This window comes from Bombyx mandarina, chromosome 15 (genome assembly GCF_030267445.1).
Source record: "Bombyx mandarina strain Sakado chromosome 15, ASM3026744v2".
In the NCBI taxonomy this organism is placed as follows: domain Eukaryota; kingdom Metazoa; phylum Arthropoda; class Insecta; order Lepidoptera; family Bombycidae; genus Bombyx; species Bombyx mandarina.
The window spans coordinates 2293974-2299905 of NC_143221.1; positions in this window are offsets into that span (position 1 = coordinate 2293974).

Here is a 5932-nt window from a genome sequence, read left to right on the forward strand (position 1 = left end):
CAAGTGCTATTCAGTGTGATAAGTGCGAGATTTTTAACTTCTCGAACGCGTAAAAGTTAACTTAATTTATATGGAGTTGGAACAGCGTCCCTAGCCGTAAGCGAAGGGAAGCTATTCCAACTCTATACAAATTTTAGTAAGCACACTGGCTGCAGATTCGTTAGAGAAGCTCACGGGGCTCAACGTGAGAGAATTGCTAACACTAGCCTTAGCTAGAGCAATACTTCGTCGAATCCTACCACCGGCTCGGAATCGCGACCCACCGAGAAAACCCGGCGAGAAACTTAGTGGATTGCTTGGTTCAGTGTGCTTGCTGCGAGTTTTTTAACGTTCTCGATAGCGTAAAAGTTAGCTCATATTTGTATGGAACGGGATCGTATGCCTACGTTTGTCGCTAGGGGCGCTGTTCCATACAAAATTGGCCTAACTTTTACGCTATCGAGAACGTTAAAAAACTCGCACTAAGCACACAGACGTCAACAACTGACAAAGGAGCTCACACGAAATCGGTACACATTAAGCGAACAATTGCGTCGATTGTATAGAAATTTTAATATTTCTCGCCGTATTATGGTTATTAGAACAACGTTCAGAGGTTCGATTCTTGTGTAAGTAGGTCTCGGCGGTTATAAATCACCGGGCGATTGTAGATAAACCGTGCTCTGTATTGTCGTAAGCTATTTCTGGCTAACGTTACTCTTTATGTACAAGCGAACGTTTCGGTATATTTTTGTGTTAATGACCTTTACGTTTTTCTGTATCGATTGAATTATTCTTTTGTGTTTTGTTTTTTGAAGTGAAACTTCTTTAGGCGCATGAGGGTAAAATTTTTACAGAACGTCACGCAGGTACGCAACGGAAGTGACGTCAAACTACTATTGAAATTAAGTACTTCTCAAATATCAGTAGTAGTAGTCGTTGTATTTTTCCAACTGGAAAGGCAAATGTATCATACCATACGGCCTAATATTTTATAATTTTTTCGTGAAAAATGTTAATAGGAATTGAAATGAAATGAAAAGAATTTTTAACATTAATCAAATAGCACATGACGATCACGACCACTCTGTCAAGAGTGACAGGACTGAGAAGAAGAAGAAATCAAATAGCATGAAATTAAATTAGTCAATTCAATTGACAAAATATTAGTCATTTACGATTTAGAAATCTAAACATAATGTGACTGTCAACACTGAGGTTTGAGATTGACATTTGACAGACTTTTAGCGGGAACATATCTTCCTTTTTCCCTTCCTCTAAGTTTCGGAAATCTAAAGTTTTAGATTTGTATAAATATAAGTGGGACTTATAAATTAGTTCGCCAAAAAAGTTTCACTTCTGACATGTGTACTTTGTACGCACGCACTTCTTTTTTTCTATTTAAAGCCTGTGACAATATGCTGTTGATTTAGAGATAGTGTAGTGGTTTACGGCTTATTGCGATCGATAGTTTAACACGATTATTCCCGCAAACCCTGAAACCTGAGATGTCACAATTATCTTGTACGATGAATACAAAACGATTATAATCTTATCTTATACCTTTAAACGAGCAATTCTTGTATAATTGTAATCTGAATCTCGGAAACGGCTCCAACGATTTTCATAAAATTTAATATACAGCATCGAGATATGGTATACAGGGGATTTCGAGGGCGATAAATCGATCTAACTACGATTTTTTTTTTCAGAAAATGTAGTTTTATTCCTGTTTTCAATAATCAACTCTTCCCGACATCTATTGGCGAATAATAATACTATTTTTCTTAATTGTGGGCAACTAACCGCTTTAAAGACACAACAAGATGGCGTTATAAAAAAAAAATCGGTCATCATCTATTGATATTGCTTTAAGCAATATGGAAATATTAAAATTACGGCCCTAAATCAAATAGAATAAGATTGAATCCGTTTACTAGCTTCCGTCTAACAGTAAATATGACCTTCTGTTTCTTTTTTCTTTCCTACCTATACTGATAGCCTTGAGAGGCTATTTCAGCTTCGCCTTGGCGTGTAGGTGAGCTCACGGGGCTCAAACCGGGAGTGTTGCTAACACTGACCCTAGCAAGAGCAGTGCTTCGCTGTATCCACCACCGGACCGGAAACGCGATCCACTGAGAAGATACGGCGAGAAACTCAGTGGGCTAAAAGAAGTCCCAGTTCGCCCGATAACATCACTGAAGCCTCAATAATAAGCCGTTGAAAAAGGTGTCTACGGTCCGTTGCTACAAGCGAACTGGTTGCAGATACATATCACGCATCTTCCTCTTATGTTCCGAGTTTACCGCATGAGAAACAATGTGAACCTTGGGTTTTTTGAAGCCAACTCTTCATTACATCCTCAAAAAAGCCCCCGACGAGACAATTGCGAGTGCACTCGTAACGATCACTCAATATTTTAATGGGACGGACTCGGGTGTCTTTGTTGGGGGTCGAAATAAATATTACAATTATTTATTATCCCGTACATATCAACGTAATGTATCAAAATTGAGGGTATCAAAATACAATTCTTAAAGAATGATGAGTTTCTTAATTATGTTCTTTACGAATGGTCCCTATACCAATACTCATCACCGTGTCATATAGTAACACGATTTAGGCAGACCCATAGACACAGCGCACTGAGTTTCTCGCCGGATCTTCTCAGTGGGTCGCGTTTCCGATCCGACGGTAGATTCTGCGAAGCACTGCTCTTACTAGGGCCAGTGTTAGCAACACCTCCGGCTTGAGCCCCGAAAGCTCACCCACACGCTAGGCTAAAGCTGATATAGCCTCTCAAAGCTATCAGCATAGGTAGGAGAAAAGAAAATAGGCAGGAACGACAGCCTTTCTACCTTCACAAGAGCTGAAGATTGATCTTCGTTTAGTCGTTCTTAACTCATTTGATTAGGTTTTTTTACATTTAGAGCTCACGGCCCACCTGTTGCTAAGTGGTTATTGGAGCCCAGAGACATCAAAAATGTAAATACCGCCACGTACCTCGAGACATAAGTTCTAAGTCTCAGTTCTATCCTTCCATCCTTCGAACCGAAGCCAATTCTTATTTAAAAAAAATTTAATAGGCAAGATTTCGTCATTTATATCGTGAAAAGCTAGTCATAAATTAAATGACAGGACAATAATAATTCAAAATACTTTCTTAATAGGGAGAGCTAGTAAACTATTTATAATTAACTAACGCTAATTTTCAAATCGGATAAAAGTTTGCTAAGTGATGACCGTAATGTTCACACTCGCCATACACCACAACGTGTGACGTCATATGTGCGTAATGGATATGGTTTATTCTATAAATGAATGTTTTAGTTGTCCGCATAACTAATCGACAGGTGAACAGGAGCAGGTCGCTGTCACTATCATTGTCATGTCATTGTACCAATCCTTCCAAATATACTTGACATGTTCTACATTCCAAATTCATCTCTGTTCCTTATAAGTATGTATGTACATTTGTACACACAATAATCATAAGTACACCGTGGGAACATTGATACGCCGAAAGGTGTGTGTGTTTCCTACTCGTTCTTCCCCAAAAGATTACCTATAGCTCTGTCCTTGTCGTCCAAAAAATCGTGACCGCAACATTTCACCTTGGAACTTAGTAATTTGTTAAGTTCTGATCTTTGATGTTATGTTTCATAAAAATGTTACCGAATTATTACTTTAGTTCGCAGTTTGCTATTGAACACATTTGAGGATAGTTATGTAGAGCGTTATAGATTAAATGAGTCGACTAGGTATTATCAAAGCCGGCAATGTGACTTTTGGACAATTATTGGTAAATCAGAAAAACGAATTATTGACTTTGTATTCCATTGGCAGTTACAAAACTCTTCTGAACGACATCTTAGATAAATAACAGGTTAAGTATTAACCTTTATTTAATGCAGGTTTTGAACCGTATTCTTTGAAGGAGACGATTATATTCAAATCAATCTGTATTGACATATCAATAACATTTTTTTATCCAAATGCACAGATTGCCACCTTTGATAATAGACGACTCAAATAGGGTAGAATAGGTAGAGGATTAGGATAGGTAGTGTAGGAAAAAAAAGGTAGCGAAGGATCTCCTTGTATTGGAGTGATGTAGGCAAAATAAAAGAAAACTGTTCAAGTCGACAATTCGTGTAATACTGTCCTAATTTAGTGTGTGCAGTTACAAATATAAGGTTAGGCGAGCTGCACACTACATCCTGATGCATTTTAACACGTTTGTAGGCAGCCGCTTGGCTCTGACCATCAGGTGGGCCGTATGCTCGTCTGCCTACAAGGGCAATAAAAAAAAAAACGTTGACTACCGTGTAGGTCACCGGTGCCCTACGTGGCGCACTGAAGTAATTTAGTCGTTTTCTGTTGCTAAGATCCTGGATTGCCTAATTTTGCCTTCTTTTGTTTTTAAGGTATGTTTTGGTCATTTAGGTCTCTTAGAAATAGATTCATTCTATCCGTTCGATTCGTCTTTCCCACTCAACTAAATATTCCGGCGTCTTAGTAAGAAGATTGAAGACAGAAACCGACATAATTACTTCAGTGCGCCGCGTAGGGCACCGGTGACCTACACGGCATTCAAGGTGTTAAGCTCACATAGATAGGCATCATCATTCTGCCTATTTCAGTCGCGAAGTCATACTGATTTCGCATTACCGCGAGCCGAAATATATACTGAACTATAAAGAAATAATGTTTTTGTTGTTTTTGGGAAAACACAAGAATCGCTTCAACTTCGGACCTACAATCGCTACTATCGTGTCCTACCCGCTTATTTTATGTTAGGTGACGGAAATGTCATTTTTTAACATTTGCGTTAGACGTCTTCAGGTCTAACACTAGGAGCGGGCTTAGGGACCCCGGTAACCGTACTCGTGGAACTCGACAAAGCGGTCGACGTGCAACCTAACCCATGAATCAGCCCACTGAGTTTCTCGCCGGATCTTCTCAGCGGGTCGCGATTCCGATCCGGTAGTAGATTCATTCGCGAAGCAATTGCTCTTGAGCTGTTAGGGCTCCTTCGGAGGCGTTCGGGCAGTTGTTAGCAAATCCCACTCCTCCAGGCTGAGCGCTTGCTTGCCTACCTGTCCTGGTGAAACTGAAAAGGCCTCCGGGTCACCAGTAATCTTCCTATCATAAAAAAAGTAATTTTTGAAAATTCTTTATATTCCTTGCAATTCTGGTATAAACTGGTTTGATACGAGATGAACTACGCAGAAACACTATAAGGTTTAAACGCCAGTAAAAACATAATAAGGCTCGGCAACTCTTTTCGGTATAATCTAAATCAGATCGTCTTCTTGTGTGTGTGTCTTATCTTGATACAAAAATAGTACATTAACTATATCTGCCATCCGCCCGGCTATTTCAGAACGAAATCCTAATGTATTTTGATCAAATTTCATTCAAAATGTAATTGAATCCAGCTAAGGCCACGTTTCAGTAACATAAGCTCACAAATTATAGGTTCTTTGCTTTGTGTCATTGTACGATGTTGAGATTACAATAAATCCTAGTACATATTTTGTTGTAAAAAAGGGTACTCGTTGCGTCTACCTACGCGCTTGAGAGTTTTATGATCACGTTAGAAAAATGTTGTATTTATTCATTTTTAAGGTTTGAAACCGAAAATAGTTGATCTAATGACTGACTGACTAATGAATGTTTTTTAGATAAGTTATAGTTATGATTTTGATGTTAAATTAATTTGTGAATAATCTGCGGATCGCAGTAATTGAGTTAAGGTACCTAATAATCGTTCTGGTTGTGTTACAGGTGTTGTGCAGGCTAGGAGCTATTGTGCAGAATGCTATATAGCTACAAAGAAAGTAATATATGATTATAGTTTCAGTATTTGTCGGTATTATGTCTGTGAATATACACACAGCACAATATAAAGAAATTCTTTCAACCACATACCTACAAAGAAACCCGATGT